Here is a 16,550-nt window from a genome sequence, read left to right on the forward strand (position 1 = left end):
TGGAAAGCAAAGTTCACCACTCTCCATTAATAAATGCCGCACTGCTCTTAACGATTAGGATTAATATCTCAAGTCAAAGTAACTTCCAATCAAAAATCTGCTGTCGCATGCATACAGAAACACCATACCATAAGCCTACTTACTTGAGCACGGAGAAATGACTGCTTGCTAAAACTAGCCTCGTCCGCGTCTTAGTAAGTTCTGATTAAAATCTAAAGTGTCCCGCCTCTGTAAAGAGAGAGCGAGCAGATTTGGTGAGGCGCACTGGTCAATCACAATGATGATAATGCCAGTAATAGTTGGTGTCTCCGCTAATCAGAAGAAACGAGAGAGAACGACTGATTCTTTTAGCCTAAAAATCTCCACTCTTTTCAGAGGTGGCAATTTTGAAGACGGCGTCCCATCGTTTAGATTCGGAAATACCAACTACGTGGCCGCACGTATAGGGGTACGAAGTCGTGTGTTGTAACACAGTGTCGTCACAGACTGTCGGTAGTTGAGCTGGTTTCGACAGTAACATTCAACTGCTTTCCCATGCTGTCTCTGCTAAGCTATACCAAGAACTAAGCTATCGCCGGCTGCTGTGGCCGAGCGGCTGTAGGCGCTCCAGTCTGGAACTGCGCGACCGCTACGATCACAGGTTCGAATCCTGCCTCGGGCATGGATGTGTGTGATGTCCTTAGGTTAGATAGGTTTAAGTAGTTCTAAGTTCTAGGGGACTGATGACCTCAGATGTTAAGTCCCATAGTGCTCAGAGCCATTTGAACCATTTGAACTAAGCTATAACAAGAACTTTCACCTGAGTTTTCCTACTTTCGACCATTTGTAATTACACCTGCATTCATTCAAACAAGGAATCATCCCCTTTTCTTGACAGGTGTTCATAGGTACTGTTGTAGCGCCTGTCAGTTGTAATTAAGGTGAGAACGAACACACACACAATTTAGGTTCCCATCGTGAACTTCCTCCCTGGCATAGAAAATATCAAATAATGGAAAATATGAGCAACACAGGGCGGGAAAAGATACCACAAAAATGTATGAGAGACGGATTTGTTGACGCCTTTCACAGCTTATTGTTGTTTGGGCAGTAACTTGGTAAGTATTACTGTGTCAGTAGAACTTACTTTCTGTATATCTTACATAAATTTTTTTGCTTACTAACGTCAACGATGACGTCCTTGAAGTTGACTGAGACGCCTCTTAGCTCCACTGCGATCTTGTTTCTAAATTGAATTAAATGTCGAAAAAATTTGTTTAACTGACGGCTGTACCTTCCTAGAACCACAATACGTCGTCCACAACCCTATCGTCCATAATCCTGCTCCAGTATTGTATTTTAGAAGTCAGGGGCTCTTCATCTAAAAGTATTTGTTCCAATTTGTCCGTACACATTTCAGCAAAATCTGCCGAAATTGGACATAATTCTTTCACGGTGCCAGTTTAAATCCTATGTCTTCAAAGGATTTGTTCTGGTTCTGTTAAAGTTCACGTATGTCCCCCAACAGTATTATTGTAAAATAGGTTGCTGACATAGTATGATACTAGCTTGACAATAGGTGGGATAGGTACATCAGTTTTTCCATTATTAAAACAGATTTAGGTACCGTAAATTTTAATTTTAATTTTGTCCTTGTAAAAATAACGCTTTAATTTACTGCAAGGTACAAAAACTCAAGTCCTCTTCCAGTCCCTGTTTTTTGTTCTTTTTTTTAGCTTAGGTAACCTACATAATCCGGGTGCTACTGGATTCATGTTTGTGAGACGTTTGGAGATACTATCAGTAAACTTGAATTTACAGGTTCTGTAGAATATTTAATCATAGTAACATCAAGTAATTAGTGAAATTCTGTAGGACTGGTAAATACAGACACCTTTTCAATATATTCTTACTTATTAAGTAACACTAAAGTTTTTCCCTTATCAGTTTCTGTAGCAGTCAAATATTGAGAGTTTCTTTAATGTGGGCCAGACTCTCTGTACTCTACGAGTAGTGGTGAACTTTGTAAGACGTGTGTAGGGTGATAATAGATAAGTTACTATGGTCAGGAGTTAGTTAAAGCATTGGTCTATTAATCTGTGTCGTATTATGAGTATATTTATGAACCAATATCCAAATTGTATACCCGATATGACCACAGATATGTCAAGAAGTTGCCACAAGACACGCACACCTACTTCAAAATGCACAACAGCAAATGAACTTGCATAGCTGTGTACTTTATCATCTAATAGTTGGTGATCATTCAACAAATCCTGTCCAAATATATATTACATATACTTTAACCTTATAGCCGAAAGCAGTGCCATGAGATTTTTCTCTCGTATTCGTAATTACTGAATCTAGACTCGACAAAAAATACTACTGAAATGCTTTATCAAACGAATAATATAATGATGTAATTCAAAAGTAAAAGCCGCACATATTATTAAAAATAAGAAATGGCTTGCTGCCACGAAATATGTCACCCATATACACTGAAGCACAATTAATAGTCTTCCACAGTCATCAGCATTCAATGATAGTGTTCAAGAACCTAGCATTCTGCATCTACAGATCACCTACGCACAGATCGGGATTTTTACTTTGAGGGGGATAAATAGCTGATGCAGTTCAGGTATTTAACTATGCCCACACAGGCTTATCAGGAATAAAATAAGGTCTGTAGCAACAAATGTCTACAGGATGGTGACACATCGATATTTAATGTTGAATAATAAATAAAAAAATCGTTTGAGTAAAATAATGAACAGGAATATTGAATATATATTCCATATTGTTCTCGAAACTTTGCAGAGGTTGACAGAAACCGCATGAATTCTCAGTACACCTAACATGAAATTCTCACAAAAAGTATGAAGTCATATGTTCTCAAGGTAGGTCTTCCAGAAAGACAATGTACAGTCTATAATACAGACGAGGATAAAAATAGTGAATCTGCAATACAACAAATTTAATGGATATTACAGGATCCCATAAATCAGCTTCCAGTTTACGAAAGGCAAGCGAAGTATGAGTATTTGTGCAGCTCCGGCACTTGGATACTACGTTATGTTATAGTTCTTCACACCAAATGACTGCAAAACAACTGTGTAAACATATAGATCACACTATTAAAATGATCTACACTTCGCCTATTAAACACCATGGCAAAGTAATTGGAATGATCTCACCCGAAATCGCCACCACTGCGGTTCTCCGAACCACCTGCGCTGACTCCAGAACACGTGCAATGGAATGCGTATTCGACTCTCTACATCCGCTTGGCCTCTTTGACTCGCGTGCGTCCCTCATTGACTAACATGATAGGAAGCTTTCCAAATATGTAAACACGATTCAGTGGTGTCACAGAGAAACACTTCAAAGAGTTTGGCTCGGCTGATCGAAGATGACCATAGGATCTCTTTGCTGAATATTGCAAAGTTAAATTCCCGATTTTTGTAACTGAGAATTGTCGGTAAAATGAAAGAGCAATTTAGTAAGCAACTTTCAGCACATCTGTATTTATAGTTTTTAGTTCGTGTGCTAGCAGATATTTTGTCGACTCATCGTCTGGCAAAAATAATTCGAGATCCATTTTACCGTGTCCATCAGTCAGTCGGAGATGCTAGACTTATTCAGGATTTAGAATTCTATACAAGTCAAATCTCTGTCCATTAATTTTATAGCTTGCTCTGCTAACTGTTGATGTTTTCTTGATGTTTCGGCTGGTTTCTGTTTAAATAACTGTTTGATTTTAACTTTCTGGTGGAGGTACTTCAGGTTTGTTATACCAAGCGAATCTTCTCGGACACCGCTATCAAATACTTGTAATTAAGTATAATATCCACATTTTAATTTCTTCGTTACACTGCCCTGACTTAGCAATGAGACTTATTATCGATCCGTACACGACAGTGCACTGTAGGAACATGTTCCAACAAGTTGCCTACGGAAATACAGTTCTTCAGGGGTCTTTTTTTTTTTTTAGCTGTAAGGGGTCAAGTGTTTTGGGTAGCCCTTGGTCTAGCATACATTTTTTGATCTATCGGAAGAAGATCATATTGTGGCTATTCTACAGTACAGGATCAAAATTTAAAGGTTACACACTAACTGCAGTCCAGGAAAATTGACCAAACCTATTGGTTCTTTCAGATTAGGTGTGGTCTAGGTTAGCCTTAGACGGTTTACAGAAGTAACATTTGTTCATAGGTAATTATTGAGAAAATTCCGAAAAACCGTGATTTTTGGCTACCGAAAGTACCAGTTGTGGAGATGGCCACATTTACAGTTTTTGTTCATGGCATATAGTAGAAATTTTTACCATATATTCTCAAGATGAAGTTCTTGGGGAACTTTTTTCAGTGTCGTTATCAGTTGTTGAGGTCCAGAGGTTCAGAGTTACCGTACTTATTAATAACACGACAAAAACCGGTTTTTAGCCGTTTTTGCACCGAGAGCCACAATTATCTCAATAACTAACCATAGAAAATGGCTCAGATTTTAGCTGCACATTTTTAGGCTTTTGCCTAGATACTCCAGTTTCCCGTTTTCGAAAATCTTCGTCCGTTATCAAGAAAACACGAAAAATCGTAATTTTTGGGTACCAAACACACCAGTTTTAGGAACGACGACTTCTATAATTGTTGTTCGTGGCAAGTCCTCGAAATTTTTACCGTATGTTCTTAAGATGATGCTCTTGCAGAATATTGAAACATTTTTGATATGATTATCCGTCACCGAGAAGTAGAAGTTCGAAGGTGTCATACCTATGCACGTAAAATATGCACAAACTATCCGGTCTGAGGTGTAAATGTGGTTTCAATTGACGTGGTGAACACGTAACAATGGCTCTGGGATAATCGCGAGTGCTCTGAGATCACCAAATTATGTTTTAGTCTCCACTTGTAATCGATAAATCCTTTGGCGCGCTGCTTGTGTATAAGGAGCACTTCAGGACTCTACAAGCTGTCTTGACCCGAAATTTATTCGATGGTGCCACCTGGCGGCGCTAGCAGATTGCAAAAACTATTTTTGTCACACAATTTTTTTTACAATTGCGAATCAAACACGGGATTTTTATATACTGTAGAAGTAGCCTAGAAGTGTTCTTTATTTTTATTTACAGTAGTATAAAGTAAACTTGCGTAGGCGATTTTGTTTCAATCTATATTATGCGTACTTATTTGTTATTCACATATGTCACAATATGTAAATGTGTCTAAATACGCTACTAAACTGTTAAAACATTATTGACCTACAGAATTCGTTTCGTATAAGCAGCTCACAGCGCTATAACAGGGAAAAGAAAGGGATCATTTGAAAAATGATCCTGTAGGAGCACAATAAAGACGATCAAGCACTTTTTTAAAAAGACTCCGACAGAAAAATGAGGAACTAGTTGCCTCAGTCCTCATTCTGCTTTCCACATCAAAAATTTTGGCACCCGAAAGTAATCGTAATTTTTGAGCTGAAAGCGTGTAGCAGAGAGATAGTAGTGAAGGTGAAGAGAGAGGAGACAGTGCAACTGGGAGAGAGAGACGAGATACCGGAAATGAAAAGCGAAAAAGAGAGAAGAGTGGAGACCGTACATAGGGGGGGAGGGGGTCTTGACGCCCCGCCCCCCTGGCCGGCGAACAACTTTCACACGAAAAAATTTGCACTCTTTCCGGCGTTCCTTATACTCATATGTTAAAGTTTCCTAGTCTATGGGTCCAAACACCAAACAAACCATTAGCAAGGACATGTGTGGAGAGGGGACAACGGTGATTGAAAATAAAAACAGCAGACTGTAAATGAGAAATAGGCAGTGGCAAAGGGAAAGAAAAATAATGGGACACAGATAATGTCAATGGGACAGAGAGACAGTGGAAGTGGCAGAAGAGGAGGAGACAGTGGTAAGGAGCGAGAGACAGGAGTGAAGCAAGTGACAGTGGGAGATATGGTCAGTAGTAGAGGTCAATGGAAGAAACAAGAGACAGGGGGAGAGAGGCACATACAGACAGTGACAGAGAGACATGATGAGCATGAAAGATTCACTACGAAGAGAACTAGGTAAAAGGATTTAACATGATCTGTGTTAAAAGAGTGCAATATGTTCGCGTACCAAAATTTTTGATGCAGAAGGCGAAATGACGATTGAGACAGCTGGTTCCCCACTTTTCCGTTAGTCTTTTAAAGAGGAGCATATTCGCCTTTTTCGTGCTCTGACAGGAGCACTTGTCAGCTGGTTTGTTACATGACTTTTCTCCTTCAGTATTTAACCAGAAATCCCTTGAACACAAATGGCTTTTTTATTTTTTAGACATTTTATTTTACTCATTTTATTTAGGAAAATGAGTGAAAATACCTGATCAGTAGGTTATATGGATATTGGTTTCTCAAATATCCCATCAAAGAATGGTGTTGAGTTGTAGACTGTCTGACTAAACATACTAGAATAATTCCCAGTGCTTCAAAAAAAGGCCGCTCGTGGTTGGTGAACCTCATTTATGATGGTGAGCTGCGAAGCATGTTTCTCACTATCGAATTCTGTTCCTTTTTTTTTTTTTTAATTGATCAGATTCCGCGGGATCATGTTAGCCAAAGCTACTTGATCATGGAATAATCACTACACAATTCATATACGACTAATGCGAAACTGACTGAAATCACGCCATACAACTTGTGCTATGCTGCTGACATGGTTGCTAAGTATTTCAAACCCCTTGAAGAATGTAAAGGTCGGTGGGAAGCAGTGACAGATTTGCCTGTGTAACATCTTCTCAGGTGCTGAACTTCCAAGTGGATTCGACCTACCACGCAAGACCTGGACTACTCTCAGCAGAATCCGGTACAAGGATGCTCTCTTTAAGTGAAAGAAGCTGCCTAATCCAGCCTGTTACTGGGGGGCTCCATACCAGACCGTTCACCACATAGTCAGTGAATGCAGGATTCGAGCCTATCACGGTGCTGAAGAGGACTTCCTGCTAGCAACTCCAGATGCAGTGTTCTGGATTGAAGGACTGGATATTCAGTTGTAAAGCCAAATTTAAGTTTCTTGTGTGTTAATATTTACATATGTATGATGAGGATGATGAACTCCCATACTCCTTAACAGAGTGTAGGAGACGATGCGGGAGACCCGCACCGCTTACTAGGCAAGGTCCTACTGGAGGTGTTTTGCCATTGCCTTCCTCCGACCGTAATGGGGATGAATGATAATGATGAAGACAACACAACAACACCCAGTCATCTCGAGGCAGGTGATAATTCCTGACCCCGCCCGGAATCGAACCCGGGACCCCGTGCTGGGGAAGCGAGAACGCTACCGTGTAATTTAATTTTATGATACGTCTGTATTAGCCATACGATAAATAATAAATCAACTACCAAAAGAGTATTACAAAATCAAATATAATTTTTATAATAGTATCTAAAATAAATAATTAGAACAATTCGACTTCACTAATAATGTAATCTCTTGTGACACGAAAATTTCGTTTTCACAAAACACAAAGCCATAAGAAACTGTATACAATGTGTGTTATAGTGCAGTTAAGCAACACACTATTTTCTGTAAGCCATCAGTTACTGTTATCCAGCATCCTTCTTCTCAATTAATCATTTACATCACATTACATGCGTTTCACGACGACAAAAGTCATCTGTAAAAAATGTTGGTCTTGCTATATTGTGTGTTAGGTCATTGTTCGACTTACATGAGAAAAAGAGGACCCTGAATGCCATTTATAGCACCCTTTTTACAGAAAAATCAGGTGTTCCCTGACTCTAAGACCACTTACTGTTTCCTGTATTCTATACATGAAAATGACCTACTGTTCATTCTGGATTTTAACGTTTGGCTAAACCGTGTAATTTAGAAACAAACGGGTAAAACATGGTACTTATAAAAGGTAAGGGGGGTAAGGTGTGGGATGCGTCACCAATAGCCTCTCCCACACAAATGTCAACCTCTCCGGCACGTGGTATCCCCTGCTACGCTAACGAGGCTCTGGCGACCGAGTTTCTCCCGGGATAAGGAGAACCCTCTACTAAGCCAACGACCTTCTAGAGGGCGGATGAGCTGGTAGAGCAAGGGCATCCTCTTGTCCTTGGAGTGAGAAATCACTCCTAAAGACGGAAGAATCACCAAGGGTGGTCAACGGCATAGGATGCTGAAGGCAACGGGAAACCACAGCATTAAAGATCCAATGGATATCCCCAGGAAAACTCATCATGGCAGGGTTCAATGTCAAATTATCCGGAGTTTCAACTCCCCCACTCGGATCTCCGGGGGGGAGAGCCTTGAACAATGCCACAAGTAAATACAAAAATAATGCAACAATAACAACTTGGAATGTAAGATCATTATACCAACCAGGCAAAGTAAATAATGTTATACAAGAAATGAAACGCCTAAAAATTAACATTTTGGGTGTAAGTGAAACAAGATAGCCTGACTCAGGAGAAATGACCATTGACAACATGAAAGTATATTACTCGGGAAATTCTGATAGCCAGCACAGGAATGGGGTAGGAATAATTTTAGATGAGTATGCTAGTAAATCTGTCAAAAGCATTTTACCAATCTCAGATAGAGTAATCAGTCTACATTTACAAACGAAACAAACAAATATTAATTTAATCCAAATCTATGCTCCAACAGCCGACAAAGACCAAGAAGAAATAGGAAAATTTTATGAAGAATTAACACAAGCAATAGGAACCTCAAAACGCAGAGACATTATTATCATCATGGGAGATTTTAATGCCAAAATAGGTGAAGGAAGTGAAGGTGATCTTATTGGACCTTTTGGTTTAGGAACAAGAAATGAAAGAGGAGATTTGCTGTCACAATTTTGCCAGGAAAACAATCTGTCTATTACAAACCCATTTTTTAAATCTCCCTAAACGAAGACTTTATACTTGGAAATCACCAAGAGACTGTAATGAAGAAGTTTGCAGAAATCAAATTGATTTCATACTTATAAACAAGAGGTACAAAAATTCTATTCATGGTGTGAAAACATATCCAGGAGCTGATATATTTTCTGATCATAACCTTTTAGTAGCAAAGTTCCATGTGAAACTGAAAGCCATACAAAAGAAACAAAAGAAGGACTATATAAATACAACTATTCTAAGAGACCCCTTGACTAAACAAAAGACTTCTGAAGAGATTAATAAGGAATTAGTTAGGATAAAGAATAATCAAACAGAAGACATTGATGGCAAATGGGAACTTATAAAAGACACATTAAATAATGCATGTAAAAACACAATGGCGACCAAACACGACAACATGAAAAAGAAGTGGATGACAGAGAAGATATTACAATTGATGGAACAAAGAAGAATACTTAAAAATAGAGATGAAAGCGAGTATAAAAGATTACATGCAGAAATACGAAAAGAAACACGGCGAGCAAAAGAAGAATGGTACAAGGAACAATGCTCTGAAATTGAGAGTTATGAAACAAGACATGATAGTTTCAACTTACACAAAAAAGTTAAAGATTTAGCTGGACTTAATAAAAAAAAGTACAAGTTTATTGTTAGATAAAAATTGCAAAATAATTCCTGATGTTAAAGGTAAACTGGACAGGTGGACAGAATATGACAAAGAACTATTTGAAGATACAAGAAAAGATCAAAAATTTTATGATAACATGATCAGAGAACGAGGACCAAGCATATCGAAAGAAGAAATATTACATGTTATCAACAAATCAAAGACAGGAAAAGCCCCTGGACCGGATAAGATACCAAATGACATCCTGAAACTCATAGGAATAGACCATATAGATATATTTGTACGATTGTTTAATGATATTTATAATTCGGGAATTATTCCTAGGGATTGGTTGACATCTACCTTTGTTACATTACCCAAAAAGGCTAATGCCAAAACTTGTAATGATCACCGTACTATAAGCTTAATGAGTCACACCTTAAAGATATTTCTAAAAGTTATACACCAACGAATATACAAAAAAGTAGAAGAAGGTATAAGTGAAACACAATTCGGTTTTAGAAGTTCCCTCGGTACAAGAGAAGCATTGTTTGCTTTTAACATATTAGCGCAACGATGTATGGAGGTTAACCAGCCACTATATGTGTGCTTCCTGGATTATAATAAAGCATTTGACAAAGTTCGTCATGATCATCTCATAGAATTGTTAGAAAAGAAAACACTTGATAAGAAAGACATCCGCATTATATATAACCTCTACTACAATCAAACCGCAACCGTGAAGGTAGAAAATGAGTTACCGAATGATATAGAAATAAAGAGGGGTGTGAGACAAGGTTGCGTTCTCTCTCCCTTATTGTTTAATATGTATTCAGAAGACATAATCCAGGCAGCTCTATCAGATGACATAGCTGGCATTAAAGTGAATGGGCTAAACATTAACAATGTTAGGTTTGCTGATGACACTGCACTGCTAGCTGGAAACCTCAAAGATCTACAATTACTTCTTGACAAATTCGCAGAAAAAAGTGAAGAATTTGGCTTGACTCTTAACGTAAACAAGACTAAGTTCATGGTGATATCTAAAACACACCAACAAGAAAATCTTACAATCAATAGGGAAAGAGTCGATCAAGTACGTAAATTTAAATATCTCGGAACAATTGTAAATGAGGAGATTGAAAGCTCAGAAGAAATTAAATCGAGAATAGGACAGGCCAGAAGTATCTTTAATAAGATGAAAAATGCATTCTGTTCGAGAGACATTTGTTTAAACACAAAAATGAGGTTGCTAAGATGCTATGTATTCTCAAAATTATTATACGGAATGGAAGCGTGGACATTGAAAAAGAAGGACATGAACAGTTTAGAAGCTTTTGAAATGTGGGCATATAGAAGAATACTTAGAATTAGTTGGGTGTCGAGGATTACTAATCAAGATGTCCTAAGAAGAATGGGAAAGGAAAAAGAATTAATTAAAATTATTAAAGTAAGGAAGCTACAATATTTAGGCCATGTTATTAGGGGAGTAAATTACAAAATATTGCAAATAATACTAGAAGGGAAAATTTGTGGGAAGAGAACGAGGGGTAGAAGACGGACATCCTGGATTGACAATTTAAAAAATTGGTACAACTGTTCAACGTCAGAACTCCTTAGATCAGCCAAATCAAGATCAGAAATTGCCATGATGACAGCCAACCTTCTTAGAGGAGACGGCACATGAAGAAGATAAAAGCGAATCTAGTTCTAGAATGAAATTTTCACTCTACGGCGGAGTGTGCGCTGATGTGAAACTTCGTGGCAGGTTAAAACTGTATGCCGGACCGAGACTCGAACTCGGGACCTTTGCCTTTCGAGGGCAAGTGATCTACCAACTGAGCTACCCAAGCACGACTCACGCCCCGTCCTCACAACTTTAATTCCGCCACTACCTCGTCTCCTACCTTCCAAACTTCACAGAAGCTCTCCTGCGACCTTGCAGAACTGGGACTCCTGGAAGAAAGGATATTGCGGAGACATGGCTTAGCCACAGCCTAGGGTATGTTTCTAGAATGAAATTTTCACTTTACAGCGGAGTGTGCGCTGATGTGAAACTTCGTGGCAGATTAAAACTGTGTGCCGTACCGAGACTCGAACTCGGGACCTTTGCCTTTTGAGGGCAAATGCTCTACCAACTGAGCTACCCAAGCACGACTCACGCCCCGTCCTCACAGCTTTAATTCCCCTAGTACCTCGTCTCCTACCTTCCAAACTTCTAGTTCTGCTTCAAAAGAGAGAAACTCACTGTTAATTGTAAACTGCTCGATAGAGTGATTTGAAACAAAAGACACGAAACACGAATTGAGACTGAGAGGTCTGTAGGAAATGTTGTGTCGTGTTGCTGTCGCCGGGACTAGAGCCTGCAGCACGGCCTACGAGCTAGCCGCGCTGGACTTTGTGGCGCCTGTGGCGCCCCGCGCCCCTCAGAGAGACCGCCACACAGAAAGCGCTGGCCACGGAGCGTTCACTTGCGGCGCGCCGCTGCCAAAGGCGTGTTTGCGCGCCGGAGTGCACGTCAATATGGCCGGCCGGCGGCGGTGTCGCCTTCCCTTTAGCTGCTGAGTGGCGCCACTCAGCCTGGCGCGCTTTTCCGTTCTCCAGCAGCCGTCGGCCGTCGGCCCGGACAAAGGGTCCTTGACGACTCACACAAGCAGTCGCACTCGCTTGGCCTCACGGGCCTCTGTATCCGGCCTCCCGCATTCACGCGTCGCCACCGTTTGGTGATACCTGTGGCAGTGTTTTAGCCACCAGTGTCATGGAAGAAATGTAAGCTGCCTTCAATACGAATTTACGTCACCCGCAGTAGGACGGAGGGACGAGCGATTGCAGGAGAATAGAACTTGTACTCAAGGGGAAAACAGAAGCAAGAGATACCAATCGTTTTACATGTCACCTGTGACTTAGAGATGGAATTTTATTCTGTTCCGTTATTTATTTTTTTCATGCATACTGTAAATTTCTGGCTTAATCAGCCATCATATTAGGCTCCAGGAAGCTATTGCCAGGGCAGTGGAGATGCAAGAAGCATAGAGATGTTTCGCTGGCTCTTTTCTATTTGCTTTGTTTTATTATTACTCGCGTAACAACTAATATATGAGTTAAAATATGTTGCTACGAAAAGAGCCCCGAAATACCTTTTAGTGATGCTGTGCTGTGGCTTTCTTTGGATCATTAATTTTCAACAAAACAAAATAGATTATGTCCTTATTGTTCTGGATCTGGCTTTCTATTAAAGGAACATTTTTTTCGTTACTGTAACTCGCCGTAAAGTTCAACATATCTCCCTTACTTTATAGTTATTGAAACGGTTAATGAAAATTACTTCGTTATCAATACTGAAGTTACAATACGCAATGATTGTTCAACATCAAAATTTTGCAGTGGATTTTTGTTAACAGTAAAACACCAATAAGTACCACGACTAACACGAGAACATGAGACTATTGTCATAGAAAAAGATGTTTTTACTATAAGGTTGGCCAGACCAGAACTACGCACAGCAAGATTTCTTTTATGTTATGAAGGTAAATTATCTTTTTGCACTGTTAATAATATATTATCAGCAGCCCGCGTCAACCTGTAAAACACATCATAAAATCTGCTGCTCTGCTCTGCAATTCCGAAAGCTGAAAGAAATAATTTTAGTTCACTATTACCTGCCCGCTTCTTTGCGGTACGATTGATTTCATTTAATGCAGTTTGAATGCGCCGCGGCAGCGGCTCGTTCGTTCGTAGCGCAGCTCTGCACCACGAATAATATTTAAATAACTGAAAATCTCTTAAAGGGATGGAATTAAATACCAGGCAAGCTTATTACAAATCATAATGCAAGGTTTCACTAAGTAACTCTATTCAAAACATTTAAACAAATCAAGTTATTACACACCTTTCCCAAGCTATGTCTAATGGCGTCCCTCTCACAATCTTGACAAAAGAATGCTACGCAAGCATATAATATAACGTCACAGGCTCTTCCTACTCACGTAACTCCAAGAAGACGACAGAGAAATCAATGTTCGGTTTTTACTATTTATAGTAGTCACATATTCTCATCTTTGTTTGTTATTTAATAAGTATCGTCTGTGGCGGTTTCAGTACTCGCCGACACAGATATTATCTAAATAAAAAAAGGCCAGTACATAATTCTATACAAGAACAAAACATGACACATAATGCTTTCTCTTTATTACATAATATGTCTTTCGCTAAGAGACGTTACAAATGACGCAATGTGGGATGAGGTACCGGTGACAGATGTTAGATTCGGTATTTCCCGTGAGAAAGACCGCCTGCATGATGCTGCTGCTCTGTGATTGGCTGCTGTGTTCGGCGGTAGGGCGCCAAAACGTTAAACTTTAGTTGCTTTTATTAATTAAACCAGTCATCCACATTACTTCATTTATTTAAATAAACATCTCTCAACAGCCAGCTATGAATCAGTCATTTCAGAATTATTAAAATCAAAGTATTACTAGAACAAAAGACTGACGATATTACTGCCGATGCACTTCGGTGGCGTTCGGGTCACGCTTGGCGCGCGAAATGTCTCGGGCAGCCGGCTCTCCAGTTCTGACCGTTCCAGTAGACAGACATGTCGTCTGTGGCAGGATGTATTTCATGTTATTTTAGCCAGATATAATGACTGTGGAAAGATATGTTCAATACGTTGTGATCAAGAATAGTTTCTATTGTCTATATCAATAAAAACGCGAATGGCATCCCAAATGAGTTATAGTTTATTCGTAGCAGCAGTTCCTTGCGATGTTAATTTCAGCCTCAAGAAAAAGAATCCACGACCTGCGTGCTGTTTTCTGCTCTGGGGACATCATCATCAAGAGAACAGCAAGTTAGTGCAGTATACAAGAACTTATGTATTCCACACAGGGCAGTGGAAACAACTAGGCACCTCACGTGTACTGCATGCACAGAACAAATGCCGGCCGGTGTGGCCAAGCGGTTAAAGGCGCTACAGTCTGGAACCGCGTGGCCGCTACGGTCGCAGGTTCGAATCCTGCCTCGGGCATGGATGTTAGTGATGTCCTTAGGTTAGTTAGGTTTAAGTAGTTCTAAGTTGTAGGGGACTGATGACCTTAGAAGTTAAGTCCCATAGTGCTCAGAGCCATTTGAACCATTTGAACAGAACAAATGTGCTCAGTAACACGTCACCTGCAGTAATGCAGAGGAGGTAAAGAAGGATGGAAGTATTAACACTATCTCACTTTTATTCTTTTTTTTTTCCTGGCCGTAATACCTTATATTAATGTGCCGGCTTTCGTCTTATCGATTCTGCTCCAGAGAGAGTATATTTTCGGCGCTCGTGATGCGTTAGTGAACTGGCGCGCGCGGGGAAAGGGGGTCGACCGAGCGAACGTTGAGAGTGATGGGCAGTTACTAACAGCGTATGATTGGCACTGAACACGACAAGCAACCTTGCCGGAGAATACTGTCGCTATGAAAACGTCCATTCGGATCGGCGTTGGCTGTATTGCACGCGTTTTGGTATGGACTGCGTAGCGAAGAAATTTGGCGGTTGTTAGCCGATTACATTTGTTGCTGGTCCTGACTCGTAACGTATCTGTCCGACGCTGTTGCTTCTACTGACGTAATGTATTGGACACACGTTTCCTGGCCTCCGTGTTGCAAGTGTGGTCAACTTGAGACAGAGGGCTGGCTGATTCCCCGTCACGAAACTCTGTGCACAATTTATCTTGTGGTTAACTAACTAACTCCGTCCGAACAGGCCATGAAGGCCTTAACGGTGCCGACCGGTCGTAGTGTCATCTTCAGCTCACAGGCGTCACTGGATGTGGGCATGGAGGGGCATGTGCTCAGCACACCGCTTTCCCACCCGTATGTCAATTTACGGGACCGAAGCCGCTACTTCTCGATCAAGTAGCTCCTCGGTATGCCTCACAAGGGCTGAGGGAATCCCGCTTGCCAACAGCGCTCGGCAGACCGGATGGTCACCCATCCAAGTGCTAGCCCAGCCATACAGCGCTTAACTTCGGTGACCTGACGGGAACCGGTGTCACAACTGCGGCAAGGCCATTGGTTTATCTTGTGGTTCGCGGTACCAAAGTAGTTGTGCCATTCTGACTGCAGCAATTCGTGTTGGTGTCTCATTGCGTCGATATTCTGATTTACCATTTAAACCTTAGGGCTTACTGTCTTATATTTCTTAATCTTAGTGTTTAGTCTATTTCAGAGAACACTGTGTATCAGTGAAAAGATAGATGCAGCAGTGTATAGTCATTCCCTCAGATCTTCTGTGGATTCTTGAATGCTTGAGTCTAGCGAGGATGAGTATTTATCGTAAGGCTAATTTTTCATTTTATGCCGTTCCTTGGGGTAATATTGTGAGCGATTTGGTTACTGCCAGGAGACAGAGACTATTTATTTAACGTGTTTTGGTACAAATTTTGATGTGGTTTCATCTAATACTGTTGTAAGTGCACTGCCTTGGTTTTATTAAGATGGGATTGTGTATTTTCGGAGTTTAAGTTGTAGCATGTTTGTTATCGTATTGGGACGCTCGATTTATTGCATTGTAATTTATTACGATTTGTTGAATCTCTGAGCCTGGATTGTGAGTCTGACCTACGAATTCGGGCCCTGTCTGTGTCTTTCTTAATTGCTAGACTCTAACGTTCCGTTTATATTCCAGGTACATCCACCAACAGTTGCCTGTTTTGAAGTTAATACTGTTTGGGGGAGTATATGTGAGAAAAAGTCGCTCTGAGATTTGTATACCTCGCACTACTGGTCGGGCTGACAATTGGTGGTCCAGCGGGACAACTGGCCGTTGTCTATGCTGCTTGTTACGTACGACGTTTTTGTCTGTACTTGGTTGCCACCTGGAGTTCAGACACACGCATTAAAAAAATTTTTTTGCATCACCCCTGTTCCCAGAACTCCTGAAGGTAGACGTTGATGTGGATATTGTATCACAGAGACAGTCCCTTTGACTGTTCAGGAAGTAGGTACACAGCTCGTGTTGTCTGTAGTTCAATCATGCCTGGATGGTCAACACCGCGGTTCGATTGTGTCCGCATTGTTACTTTTTACCAGGAAGGGC

General features: G+C 40.4%; 2 non-coding genes across 2 annotated transcripts; both read right to left on the reverse strand.

The window, feature by feature from the left end:
* Window positions 1–11,251: 11,251 nt before the first annotated feature.
* Window positions 11,252–11,326, reverse strand: Trnas-cga. Its single transcript has one exon. It is a non-coding gene; the product is annotated as a tRNA-Ser (tRNA).
* Window positions 11,327–11,550: 224 nt separating this feature from the next.
* On the reverse strand, window positions 11,551–11,627 carry Trnal-caa. Its single transcript has one exon. It is a non-coding gene; the product is annotated as a tRNA-Leu (tRNA).
* Between the last annotated feature and the right edge of the window lie 4,923 nt (window positions 11,628–16,550).

Source organism: Schistocerca piceifrons, chromosome 3, assembly GCF_021461385.2.
Source record: "Schistocerca piceifrons isolate TAMUIC-IGC-003096 chromosome 3, iqSchPice1.1, whole genome shotgun sequence".
Lineage (NCBI taxonomy): Eukaryota > Metazoa > Arthropoda > Insecta > Orthoptera > Acrididae > Schistocerca > Schistocerca piceifrons.